Source organism: Oncorhynchus keta, chromosome 18, assembly GCF_023373465.1.
Source record: "Oncorhynchus keta strain PuntledgeMale-10-30-2019 chromosome 18, Oket_V2, whole genome shotgun sequence".
Lineage (NCBI taxonomy): Eukaryota > Metazoa > Chordata > Actinopteri > Salmoniformes > Salmonidae > Oncorhynchus > Oncorhynchus keta.
In genome coordinates, this window is record NC_068438.1 from 47,534,017 (window position 1) to 47,548,285 (window position 14,269).

Sequence of the window (14,269 nt, forward strand, 5' to 3'; positions counted from 1 at the left end):
TGTGTGTGTGTGTGTGTGTGTGTGTGTGTGTGTGTGTGTGTGTGTGTGTGTGTGTGTGTGTGTGTGTGTGTGTGTGTGTGTGTGTGTGTGTGTGTGTGCCTCTGAGGTCCTCTAACAGCATCAGAGTCATTGTCCCACAAACACATGGTCTAGCGTTATTAAAACCCCTGGAGTCGATGTCCCACAAACACATGGTCTAGCGTTATTAAACCCCTGAGTCACATGTCCCACAAACACATGGTCTAGCACACACACATTAAAACCCCTGGAGTCGATGTCCCACAAACACATGGTCTAGTGTTATTAAAACCCCTGGAGTCGTTGTCCCACAAACACATGGTCTAGCGTTATTAAAACCCCTGAGTCGATGTCCCACAAACACATGGTCTAGTGTTATTAAACCCCTGGAGTCGATGTCCCACAAACACATGGTCTAGTGTTATTAAAAACCCCTGGAGTCGATGTCCCACAAACACATGGTCTAGTGTTATTAAAACCCCTGGAGTCGATGTCCCACAAACACATGGTCTAGTGTTATTAAAACCCCTGGAGTCGATGTCCCACAAACACATGGTCTAGTGTTACCTTAAACCCCCTGGAGTCGATGTCCCACAAACACATGGTCTAGCGTTATTAAAACCCCTGTAGTCACACACCTCTCCCACAAACACATGGTCTAGTGTTATTAAACCCCTGGAGTCGATGTCCCACAAACACATGGTCTAGCGTTATTAAACCCCTGGAGTCGATATCCCACAAACACATGGTCTAGCGTTATTAAAACCCCTGGAGTCGATGTCCCACAAACACATGGTCTAGTGTTATTAAAACCCCTGAGTCGATGTCCCACAAACACATGGTCTAGTGTTATTAAACCCCTGGAGTCGATGTCCCACAAACACATGGTCTAGTGTTATTAAAACCCCTGAGTCGATGTCCCACAAACACATGGTCTAGTGTTATTAAAACCCCTGAGTCGATGTCCCACAAACACATGGTCTAGTGTTATTAAAACCCCTGAGTCGTTGTCCCACAAACACATGGTCTAGTGTTATTAAAACCCCTGGAGTCGATGTCCCACAAACACATGGTCCCACAAACACATGGTCTAGCGTTATTAAAACCCCTGGAGTCATGTCCCACAAACACATGGTCTAGTGTTATTAAAACCCCTGGAGTCGATGTCCCACAAACACATGGTCTAGTGTTATTGTCAAAACCCCTGGAGTCGATGTCCCACAAACACATGGTCCTAGTGTTATTAAAACCCCTGGAGTCGCTCTCTTTCCATGTCCCACAAACACATGGTCTAGTGTTATTAAAACCCCTGAGCCAAGTCGATGTCCCACAAACACATGGTCTAGTGTTATTAAACTCCCCTGCATCAGAGTCGATGTCCCACAAACACATGGTCTAGTGTTATTAAACCCCTGGAGTCGATGTCCCACAAACACATGGTCTAGTGTTATTAAACCCCTGGAGTCGATGTCCCACAAACACATGGTCTAGTGTTATTAAAACCCCTGGAGTCGATGTCCCACAAACACATGGTCTAGTGTTATTAAACCCCTGGAGTCGATGTCCCACAAACACATGGTCTAGTGTTATTAAAACCCCTGGAGTCGATGTCCCACAAACACATGGTCTAGTGTTATTAAAACCCCCTGGAGTCGATGTCCCACAAACACATGGTCTAGTGTTATTAAACCCCCTGGAGTCGATGTCCCACAAACACATGGTCTAGTGTTATTAAAACCCCCTGGAGTCGATGTCCCACAAACACATGGTCTAGTGTTATTAAAACCCCTGGAGTCGATGTCCCACAAACACATGGTCTAGTGTTATTAAACCCCCTGGAGTCGATGTCCCACAAACACATGGTCTAGTGTTATTAAACCCCCTGGAGTCGATGTCCCACAAACACATGGTCTAGTGTTATTAAACCCCCTGGAGTCGATGTCCCACAAACACATGGTCTAGTGTTATTAAAACCCCCTGGAGTCGATGTCCCACAAACACATGGTCTAGTGTTATTAAACCCCCTGGAGTCGATGTCCCACAAACACATGGTCTAGTGTTATTAAAACCCCCTGGAGTCGATGTCCCACAAACACATGGTCTAGTGTTATTAAAACCCCCTGGAGTCGATGTCCCACAAACACATGGTCTAGTGTTATTAAAACCCCCTGGAGTCGATATCCCACAAACACATGGTCTAGTGTTATTAAACCCCCTGGAGTCGATGTCCCTTGCTCTAGGACGCCCACAAGACTCTGTACCTATGTAAAACATGTATGGAAGTAGTTTAGTGCCTGAAAAAAGGGTTTTAAATATGTTTTTTATATTTCCTGATTTATCTTATCACTCAGACAGGACAGACACTTCAAAACAAACCACCATTTTTACTCCACCATCTGTTGTTATTCAATGCGTTTATACCGGCTAATAGAAGGCAGAGGCCAAATTCAATATTTCATTTTATTATTTATTTAAATTTTTTGTTGGATACCTAAAATGTTATGACCATCCTTAAAACAATTCCATAAAGGGCCTCCTGAGTGGCGCAGTGGTCTAATGCTGTGCCACTAGAAATTCTGGGTTCAAGTCCAGGCTCTGTCGCAGCCGGCCGCGACCGGGAGACCCATGGGGCGGAGCACAATTGGCCCAGCGTCGTCCGGGTTAGGGGAGGGTTTGGCCGGCAGGGATATCCATGGCTCATCGCGCCTCTCCTGAGTCCGTACGGGAGTTGCAGCGATGAGACAAGACTGTAACTACCAATTGGGGAGAAAAAAGGGTGTTAAAATACAAAAAAATACAAAAAACAATTCCATAAATCTTAGTAGAACCCCTCCTCTGGAATCATTGATGTTTGATTGGTCCTCTGATCCCATCTACCATGTCGTGCCGTTGGTTACCTGCCTCTAACCACTAGGCTACCTGCCTCTAACCACTAGGCTACCTGCCTCTAACCACTAGGCTACCTGCCTCTAACCACTAGGCTACCTGCCTCTAACCACTAGACTACCTGCCACTAACCACCAGGCTACCTGCCTCTAACCACTAGGCTACCTGCCTCTAACCACTAGGCTACCTGCCTCTAACCACTAGGCTACCTGCCTCTAACCACTATGCCTCTAACCACTAGGCTACCTGCCTCTAACCACTAGGCTACCTGCCTCTAACCACTAGGCTACCTGCCTGTAACCACTAGGCTACCTGCCTCCTCTAACCACTAGGTTACCTGCCTCTAACCACTAGGCTACCTGCCTCCTCTAACCACTAGGTTACCTGCCTCTAACCACTAGGCTACCTGCCTCTAACCACTAGGCTACCTGCCTCTAACCACTAGGTTACCTGCTGCCTCTAACCACTAGGTTACCTGCTGCCTCTAACCACTAGGTTACCTGCCTCTAACCACTAGGCTACCTGCCTCTAACCACTAGGTTACCTGCTGCCTCTAACCACTAGGCTACCTGCCTCTAACCACTAGGTTACCTGCTGCTGCTGTTCCACAGCACTACTGGCAAAATATTCTGTGGACAGATTAAACTACAGTTGAGTTATTTGGAAGGAACACACAACACTATGTGTGGAGAAAAAGACACAGCACAGCACAGCAACATCAAAGCCTCATCCCAACTGTAAAGTCTGGTGGAGGGAGCATCATGGTTTGGGACTGCTTTGCTGCCTCAGGGCCTGGACAGCTTGCTATCATCAACAGGAAAATGAATTCCCGATTTTTATCAAGACATTTTGCAGGAGAATTACTCACAAAAGTTTCAAAAGAATAGACATTATAAATGTCATGTGTGCAAATTGTACAACTGGGGAAATAAATCAACAAAAATATGGGTTGTATTTACAATGGTGTTTGTTCTTCACTGGTTGCCCTTTTCTTGTGGCAACGGGTCACAAATCTTGCTGCTGTGATGGCACACTGTGGTATTTTACCCAGTAGATATGGGAGTTTATGAAAATTGGGTTTGTTTTCAAATTCTTTGTAGATCTGTGTAATCTGAGGGAAATATGTGTCTCAGCACTCTCTCTCTGTCTCTCTCCACTCTCTGTTTCTCTCCACTCTCTCTCTCCACTCTCTCTCTCCACACTCTCTGTCTCTCTCTCTCTCTCTGTCTCTCTCTCTCTCTCTCTCTCTCTGTCTCTCTCTATGTGTGCCTCTCCTCTCTCTCTCTCTCTCTCTCTCTCTCTCTCTCTCTCTCTCTCTCTCTCTCTCTCTCACAGCATCCTCAAGTCTATGGAGTTTGGCCCCTCTCTCTCAGCTCTCAGGTCAGGGAAAACTCTCTCTCTTTTCTCCACAGCATCCTAAAAGTCTATGGAGTTTGGCCCAACTGACAGCTCAGTGCAGGTACAGGGAAAACTCCTCTACTTTTCATAGCGACAGACTTCTGTAAATACTGCTGATGTGTTTTACTGTTCTCCTTTATCTCACCCTCTCTCTCTCTTTCTCTTCTCTCTCTCTCTTCTCTCTCTCTTCTCTCTCTCTCTTCTCTCTCTCTCTCTTCTCTCTCTTCTCTCTCTCTTCTCTCTCTCTCTCTCTCTCTTCTCTCTCTCTCTTCTCTCTCTCTCTCTCTCTTTCTCTGTCTCTCTCCTCTCTCTCTCTCTCTCTCTCTCTCTCTCTCTCTCTCTCTCTCTCTCTCTCTCTCTCTCTCTCTCTCTCTCTCTCTCTCTCTCTCTCTCTCTCTCTCTCTCTCTCTCTCTCTAACCTACTTCTTTCTATATATATATAACCCCCTCTCTTTCTGGGTCTCTCTCTATTTTCCCCTCTTTCTCTCTCTCCTCTTCTCTCCCTTCTCTCTTTCCTCTCCTCGTTTCTCTCTCTCTTGTGCTTTCGCTCTCTCTTTCTCTCTCTCGCTCTTTCTTTCTCTCTCTCAGGACATGTCTAAACCCCTAGAAGTGTTGTTGTTGGAGAAGAACCGTAGTCTGCAGTCTGAGAGTTCCTCTCTGCGCATCGCCAACACAGAGCTGAGCGGTGAGTCAGTTTGCCCTGGGGGTTAGGGCCTGGGGGTTAGGGCCTGGGGGTTAGGGCCTGGGGGTTAGTGCCTGGGGGTTAGGGTGGTTACCAACACACACTGCATTGCGTCTAGACCAGTGCTTGACTTGAACTGAAATGGGTAATAATAACCGGTGCTATTTGTGTTAAGGTGCTGGAACTCTGCAGGAATTTAAAAGCGATATTCTATAAGAGGTGCCAGAACTCGAGGATAGAAAATGTGAGGTTCTGGGACTCGGTTCCCTTGAGCTAGACCCTAGTCAAGCACTGGACTAGAAGGACTCCGGAAAGTTATTTTTAGGCAACACAGATAAATAGGATATGTGGGGTTGCTAGGTTGCACTGGGGGGATGAGTGTTTGACCTTTGTCCTGGAGTTGGGTTGGACTGTCACCAGACAGGACCAGAATCAGGTGGGTAGTGGATGGAACCAGTTCTTGTCTGGAATATTCTTCTTTTTAAGTGTCATTGAAACACTTATCTAATCACTCAACACTCAAACTGACGTTCTTTTGAGATAATTATTTATTCTGTCTGAATGCTCTAATAAAGCATCACTAGAAAATTAAAAAGGCAAGAAACCAACCAGTATGGATTGAATAAAGACTGGAGCTCGTGAAATGTCTACGTTTCATAGACATTCCCACATGTTTCAGTGTGTGTGAGAGGTGTTGAGGTGTTTCAGTGTGTGTGTGAGGTGTTTCAGTGTGTGTGTGAGGTGTTTCAGTGTGTGTGTGAGGTGTTTCAGTGTGTGTGTGAGGTGTTTCAGTGTGTGTGTGAGGTGTTGAGGTGTTTCAGTGTGTGTGAGAGGTGTTGAGGTGTTTCAGTGTGTGTGTGAGGTGTTTCAGTGTGTGTGTGAGGTGTTTCAGTGTGTGTGTGAGGTGTTTCAGTGTGTGTGAGGTGTTGAGGTGTTTCAGTGTGTGTGAGGTGTTTCAGTGTGTGTGAGGTGTTTCAGTGTGTGTGTGTGGTGTTTCAGTGTGTGTGTGAGGTGTTTCAGTGTGTGTGTGTGTGAGGTGTTTCAGTGTGTGTGTGAGGTGTTTCAGTGTGTGTGAGAGGCGTTTCAGTGTGTGTGAGGCGTTTCAGTGTGTGTGTGAGGCGTTTCAGTGTGTGTGTGAGGCGTTTCAGTGTGTGTGTGAGGCGTTTCGGTGTGTGTGTGAGGCGTTCAGTGTGTGTGTGAGGCGTTTCAGTGTGTGTGAGAGGCATTTCGGTGTGTGTGTGTGTGAGGAGTTTCGGTGTGTGTGTGTGAGGCGTTTCAGTGTGTGTGTGTGAGGCGTTTCAGTGTGTGTGTGTGAGGCGTTTCAGTGTGTGTGTGTGAGGCGTTTCAGTGTGTGTGTGAGGCGTTTCAGTGTGTGTGTGAGGCGTTTCAGTGTGTGTGTGTGAGGCGTTTCAGTGTGTGTGTGTGAGGCGTTTCAGTGTGTGTGTGTGTGAGGCGTTTCAGTGTGTGTGTGTGTGTGAGGCGTTTCAGTGTGTGTGTGAGAGGCGTTTCAGTGTGTGTGTGTGAGGCGTTTCAGTGTGTGTGTGTGTGTGAGGCGTTTCAGTGTGTGTGTGTGTGTGTGAGGCGTTTCAGTGTGTGTGTGTGTGAGGCGTTTCAGTGTGTGTGTGTGTGTGTGTGTGTGTGTGTGAGGCGTTTCAGTGTGTGTGTGTGTGTGTGAGGCGTTTCAGTGTGTGTGTGTGTGTGTGAGGCGTTTCAGTGTGTGTGTGAGGCGTTTCAGTGTGTGTGTGAGGCGTTTCAGTGTGTGTGTGTGTGAGGCGTTTCAGTGTGTGTGTGTGTGAGGCGTTTCAGTGTGTGTGTGTGAAGCGTTTCAGTGTGTGTGTGTGTGTGAGGCGTTTCAGTGTGTGTGTGTAGTGTGTGTGTGTGTGAGGCGTTTCAGTGTGTGTGTGTGTGAGGCGTTTCAGTGTGTGTGTGTGTGAGGCGTTTCAGTGTGTGTGTGTGAGGCGTTTCAGTGTGTGTGTGTGTGTGTGTGTTGTGTGTGTGTGCGTGTTCAGTGTGTGTGTGTGTGAGGCGTTTCAGTGTGTGTGTGTGTGTGTGTGAGGCGTTTCAGTGTGTGTGTGTGTGTGAGGCGTTTCAGTGTGTGTGAGGCGTTTCAGTGTGTGTGTGTGTGTGTGTGAGGCGTTTCAGTGTGTGCGAGAGGCGTTTCAGTGAGTGAGCTCTGAAAATTAGGCTGCGGTGCCTCTCCCTCAGCACGAGCCCTCTCTATATTACTCTGTCTGTCTTGGTGTGTTTCAAATATCATCGGTGTTAACCAAAGGCCTGGGGGGGACAATACATTATCAAGGGTTACAACTGCCCAACCAATGGCTTGATCCTGTTTTTTTAATCAAAATATGTGCCGCTCTATTCAGATTAGGCCTATCAGGGGACGGCCTATCAGGGGACGGCCTATCAGGGGACGGCCTATCAGGGGACGGCCTATCAGGGGACGGCCTATCAGGGGACGGCCTATCAGGGGACGGCCTATCAGGGGACGGCCTACCAGGGAACAGTGGTTTAATTGCCTTGTTCAGGGCCAGAACGACAGATTTGGACCTTGTTGGCTCAGTGATTCGGTTACTGGCCCAACTCTCTAACCACTAGGCTTCCTGCCACCCCAGATACTGGAGGGTTCATATTAAAATGTGTGTGCAGTGGGTATGATTAATTATGATTATTCCATGTTCAGGTAGAGGGGATGTTCACTGATTTATCTTCTCGTGTTAAAGTTAGCGGCACAACATCTTGCATACCAGAGATTAGAAAACATCAGCTTTTGTGATAATGAGAAGTTCCTGTACAAATCACCTGGCAACAAGCTCAGTTTATAATGAGAAGTTCCTGTACAAATCACCTGGCAACAAGCTCAGTTTATAATGAGAAGTTCCTGTACAAATCACCTGGCAACAAGCTCAGTTTATAATGAGAAGTTCCTGTACAAATCACCTGGCAACAAGCTCAGTTTATAATGAGAAGTTCCTGTACAAATCACCTGGCAACAAGCTCAGTTTATAATGAGGAGTTCCTGTACAAATCACCTGGCAACAAGCTCAGTTTATAATGAGAAGTTCCTGTACAGATCACCTGGCAACAAGCTCAGTTTATAATGAGAAGTTCCTGTACAGATCACCTGGCAACAAGCTCAGTTTATAATGAGAAGTTCCTGTACAAATCACCTGGCAACAAGCTCAGTTTATAATGAGAAGTTCCTGTACAAATCACCTGGCAACAAGCTCAGTTTATAATGAGAAGTTCCTGTACAGATCACCTGGCAACAAGCTCAGTTTATAATGAGAAGTTCCTGTACAGATCACCTGGCAACAAGCTCAGTTTATAATGAGAAGTTCCTGTACAAATCACCTGGCAACAAGCTCAGTTTTATAATGAGAAGTTCCTGTACAAATCACCTGGCAACAAGCTCAGTTTATAATGAGAAGTTCCTGTACAAATCACCTGGCAACAAGCTCAGTTTATAATGAGAAGTTCCTGTACAAATCACCTGGCAACAAGCTCAGTTTATAATGAGAAGTTCCTGTACAGTCTCACCTGGCAACAAGCTCAGTTTATAACCAGGAGTTCCTGACAAATCACCTGGTAACAAGCTCAGTTTCAGGAAAGAGTTCTTGACAGATCAGGAAACCCGAGTGTGACAGTCTCTACACTGGTAACAAGCTCAGTTTATAAAGAAGTTCCTGACAGATCACCTGGTAACAAGCTCAGTTTATAATGAGAAGTTCCTGACAGTCTCTACACCGGGCAACAAGCTCAGTTTAGGAAAGAGTGCTTGACAGTCTCTCACCTGGTAACAAGCTCAGTTTCATAAACCCGAGTGCTTGACAGTCTCTACACCGGGTAACAAGCTCAGTTTCAGGAAACCCGAGTGCTTGACAAACATTTTCATGACCATTTTTTTTTTTCCACTGGATATTTCTACAAGTTCTTGCGTTCTGTGACAGGCCATTTTTATCAAGAACGTTTTATTTATTTGCTCAGTATCTCAACAAACTAAAGTATCTGGAATGGAATTGACTAAGTGTACAGAAAGACTACAACATCAAAGTGTTACTGACATTCTGGCCTTTTTTTCTGGAGCTTAAAGACTGAACTAAGGATTCAGGAAAAAGTTAATCAAGTTCCTCCTGTCACCGAGTGCTTGACAGGCGCCATCACAACCAGATCTTTCACAGACGACCAATTGTAAAGCTCTATACCGCCATTAGGCCCAATCAGATCCGAGTGTTACACTGCAGCCACTCCACCAATGGGCCCTGAACATAGTGAACACAAGTAACCTAGTGAAGAGAGACAGTGGGAGGCCTGACTGGACCCCTGCTGCCTGCCAGACTCAGGCCTGCTGACTGGACCTCTCCCTCCCTGCCAGACCCAGGCCTGCTGACTGGTCTCTCCCTGCCTGACTGCCAGACTCAGGCCTGCTGACTCAACCCCTCCCTCCCTGCCAGACTCAGGCCTGCTGACTCAACCCCTCCCTCCCTGCCAGACTCAGGCCTGCTGACTGGACCCCTCCCTGCCTGCCAGACTCAGGCCTGCTGACTGGACCCCTAACAAGCCTGCCAGACTCAGGCCTGCTGACTAAACCCCAACCTGCCTGCCAGAGTCGACAGCTGGGCAGCAACCATTTTGACTGGTTTAAGTGCTTTCTTTTTCTTCCCAGGCTGTCTCTTACAAGAAAGGTACAAATCACAAATGCTTGGGCATCTTGTCCAGGGGTTTATCAAAAAGGAGAGAGGAAGAGAATCTATTTACATAAAAAAAAAACTTTGACCTTAAAAATAAACAACTTTTTTTGGGAAACCCCCTTTTTGTTGACTCCCCATAATGCCTTGTGTTTGACCTTTCTTGTAGGGTCAGCCGGGCGGAAAGGTAAAGAGGCGTCCGTGGAGGAGACCACCACGCCCAGTACCCCCTCCCTGCCTCCTCCTCTTCTCCCTCCCTCCCCCCAGCCCCGAACCCCAACTGACCCCCTTAACACCTCGATCACCAACGGGACACACCCCTTCACCCCCACGGGCATCGGCCAGGACTTCTACAGCCCCCCTTTCCCACTGGTGGGGGGCAAGATGTCCCTCAACTCCCTCCTGCAGCGCCAGCTCATGCAGACGTTCTACTCCAAAGCCCTACAGGAGTCCACTCAGGGAGCAGCTCTACTGTTTGCCCCTGTCCACTCAACACCCCCTACCTCCACCTCGGCTCTGGCTCTAGCCCTGTCCCGTCTCGGCCAGCCCCCTACAGTCTCCTGCAGGCCCAGAGGTGAATGGTAGTGGCGGTGGCCCCTCTCCCAGCCAGTCTGAGGGGACTGGGGGCAGTGTGTCTGATTGGGAGGACATGGACACCTCAGAGTCGCCCGACAGATCAAGGAGCAGCTGATTAAACACAACATTGGCCAGCGGGTGTTTGGCCACTATGTACTGGGCCTGTGTAAGGCTCGGTCAGTGAGATCCTGGCTAGGCCCAAACCCTGGAGCAAGCTGACCATCCGGGGGAAAGAGCCCTTCCACAAGATGAGGCAGTTCCTGTCTGAACATAGCAGAACATCCTGGCACTAAGCATCCAGGGAAGACAGAGAGTGAGAGGCCTGCCTGTCTTCCTGCCTGTCTTCCTACCTGTCTTCCTACCTGTCTTCCTGCCTGTCTTCCTACCTGTCTTCCTGCCTGTCTTCCTGCCTGCCTGTCTTCTTGCCTACCTGTCTTCCTGCCTGCCTGTCTTCCTGCCTGTCTGTCTGTCTTCCTGCCTGTCTTCCTACCTGTCTTCCCTGCCTGTCTTCCTACCTGTCTTCCTGCCTGTCTGTCTCAGGCCTGTCTGTCTTCCTGCCTGCCTGTCTGTCTGTCTTCCTGCCTGTCTGCCTGTCTGTCTGTCTTCCTGCCTGCCTGTCTGTCTTCCTGCCTGTCTGTCTACCTGTCTGTGACTGTCTGCCTGTCTAGCTGCCTGTCTTCCAGGCTGCCTGTTCGCAAAAATTCCTCAAATACCAGCCACCAGTTGTTCCTCTGTTAATACCAGCCACCAGTTGTTAATGCCACCAGTTGTTAATACCAGCCACCAGTTGTTAATACCAGCCACCAGTTGTTAATACCAGCCACCAGTTGTTAATACCAGCCACCAGTTGTTCCTCTGTTAATACCAGCCACCAGTTGTTAATACCAGCCACCAGTTGTTAATACCAGCCACCAGTTGTTAATACCAGCCACCAGTTGTTAATACCAGCCACCAGTTGTTTACCAGCCACCAGTTGTTAATACCAGCCACCAGTTGTTAATACCAGCCACCAGTTGTTAATACCAGCCACCAGTTGTTAATACCAGCCACCAGTTGTTAATACCAGCCCCAGTTGTTAATACCAGCCACCAGTTGTTAATACCAGCCACCAGTTGTTAATACCTGCCACCAGTTGTTAATACCAGCCACCAGTTGTTAATACCAGCCACCAGTTGTTAATACCAGCCACCAGTTGTTAATACTGGTGGGGGCAAGTTAATACCTGCCTCAACTTGTTAATACCAGCCACCAGTTGTTAATACCAGCCACCAGTTGTTAATACCAGCCACCAGTTGTTAATACCAGCCACCAGTTGTTCCTCTGTTAATACCAGCCACAACTTGTTAATACCTGCCACAACTTGTTAATACCAGCCACCAGTTGTTAATACCAGCCACCAGTTGTTAATACCAGCCACCAGTTGTTAATACCAGCCACCAGTTGTTAATACCAGCCACCAGTTGTTCCTCTGTTAATACCAGCCACCAGTTGTTAATACCAGCCACCAGTTGTTAATACCAGCCACCAGTTGTTAATACCAGCCACCAGTTGTTAATACCAGCCACCAGTTGTTAGATCCAGCCACCAGTTGTTAATACCAGCCACCAGTTGTTCCTCTGTTAATACCAGCCACCAGTTGTTAATACCAGCCACCAGTTGTTAATACCAGCCACCAGTTGTTAATACCAGCCACCAGTTGTTACCATACCAGCCACCAGTTGTTCCTCTGTTAATACCACCAGTTGTTAATACCAGCCACCAGTTGTTAATACCAGCCACCAGTTGTTAATACCAGCCACCAGTTGTTAATACCAGCCACCAGTTGTTCCTCTGTTAATACCAGCCACCAGTTGTTAATACCAGCCACCAGTTGTTAATACCAGCCACCAGTTGTTTACCAGCCACCAGTTGTTTACCAGCCACCAGTTGTTTACCAGCCACCAGTTGTTCCTCTGTTAATACCAGCCACCAGTTGTTCTTCCAGCCACCAGTTGTTAATACAAGCCACCAGTTGTTAATACAAGCCACCTGTTAATACAAGCCACCAGTTGTTTACAAGCCACCAGTTGTCTTCCAGCCACCTGTTAATACCAGCCACCAGTTGTTTACCAGCCACCAGTTGTTAATACCAGCCACCAGTTGTCTACCAGCCACCAGTTGTCCAGCCACCTGTCTGTTTCCAGCCAGTTGTTAATACCTGCCACCTGTCTGTCTACCTGTTGTTAATACCAGCCACTGCCTGTTAAGCTGCCACCAGTCTGTTAGCTGCCTGTTAATACCAGCCACCTCTGTTAATACCAGCCACCAGTTGTTACCAGCCACCAGTTGTTAATACCAGCCACCAGTTGTTAATACCAGCCACCAGTTGTTAATACCAGCCACCAGTTGTTAATACCAGCCACCAGTTGTTAATACCAGCCACCAGTTGTTAATACCAGCCACCAGTTGTTCCTCTGTTAATACCAGCCACCAGTTGTTAATACCAGCCACCAGTTGTTAATACCAGCCACCAGTTGTTAATACCAGCCACCAGTTGTTAATACCAGCCACCAGTTGTTCCTCTGTTAATACCAGCCACCAGTTGTTAATACAAGCCACCAGTTGTTAATACAAGCCACCAGTTGTTAATACCAGCCACCAGTTGTTAATACCAGCCACCAGTTGTTAATACCAGCCACCAGTTGTTAATACCAGCCACCAGTTAATACCAGCCACCAGTTGTTAATACCAGCCACCAGTTGTTAATACCAGCCACCAGTTGTTAATACCAGCCACCAGTTGTTAATACCAGCCACCAGTTGTTAATACCAGCCACCAGTTGTTAATACCAGCCACCAGTTGTTAATACCAGCCACCAGTTGTTAATACCAGCCACCAGTTGTTAATACCAGCCACCAGTTGTTAATACCAGCCACCAGTTGTTAATACCAGCCACCAGTTGTTAATACCAGCCACCAGTTGTTAATACCAGCCACCAGTTGTTAATACCAGCCACCAGTTGTTAATACCAGCCACCAGTTGTTCCTCTGTTAATACCAGCCACAAGTTGTTAATACCAGCCACCAGTTGTTAATACCAGCCACCAGTTGTTAATACCAGCCACCAGTTGTTAATACCAGCCACCAGTTGTTAATACCAGCCACCAGTTGTTAATACCAGCCACCAGTTGTTAATACCAGCCACCAGTTGTTAATACCAGCCACCAGTTGTTCCTCTGTTAATACCAGCCACCAGTTGTTAATACCAGCCACCAGTTGTTAATACCAGCCACCAGTTGTTAATACCAGCCACCAGTTGTTAATACCAGCCACCAGTTGTTAATACCAGCCACCAGTTGTTCCTCTGTTAATACCAGCCACCAGTTGTTCCTCTGTTAATACCAGCCACCAGTTGTTAATACCAGCCACCAGTTGTTGTTAATACCAGCCACCAGTTGTTAATACCAGCCACCAGTTGTTAATACCAGCCACCAGTTGTTCCTCTGTTAATACCAGCCACCAGTTGTTAATACCTGCCACCACTTGTTAATACCAGCCACCAGTTCCTCTGTTAATACCAGCCACCAGTTGTTAATACCAGCCACCAGTTGTTAATACCAGCCACCAGTTGTTAATACCAGCCACCAGTTGTTAATACCAGCCACCAGTTGTTAATACCAGCCACCAGTTGTTAATACCAGCCACCAGTTGTTAATACCAGCCACCAGTTGTTAATACCAGCCACCAGTTGTTAATACCAGCCACCAGTTGTTAATACCAGCCACCAGTTGTTAATACCAGCCACCAGTTGTTAATACCAGCCACCAGTTGTTAATACAAGCCACCAGTTGTTAATACCAGCCACCAGTTGTTAATACCAGCCACCAGTTGTTCCTCTGTTAATACCAGCCACCAGTTGTTAATACCAGCCACCAGTTGTTAATACCAGCCACCAGTTGTTAATACCAGCCACCAGTTGTTAATACCAGCCACCAGTTGTTAATACCAGCCACCAGTTGTTAATACCAGCCACCAGTTGTTAA

General features: G+C 47.4%; 1 long non-coding RNA gene across 2 annotated transcripts; it reads right to left on the reverse strand.

The window, feature by feature from the left end:
* Positions 1-7,081: 7,081 nt before the first annotated feature.
* On the reverse strand, positions 7,082-8,511 carry LOC127908856 (uncharacterized). 2 transcript variants are annotated; one of them, XR_008068777.1, is made up of 3 exons: positions 8,386-8,511; positions 8,109-8,200; positions 7,082-7,970 (listed from the first exon to the last, which is right to left on the reverse strand). It is a non-coding gene; the product is annotated as an uncharacterized LOC127908856 (long non-coding RNA). The 2 variants fall into 2 exon arrangements; XR_008068775.1 differs by having other exon boundaries at positions 8,109-8,338.
* Between the last annotated feature and the right edge of the window lie 5,758 nt (positions 8,512-14,269).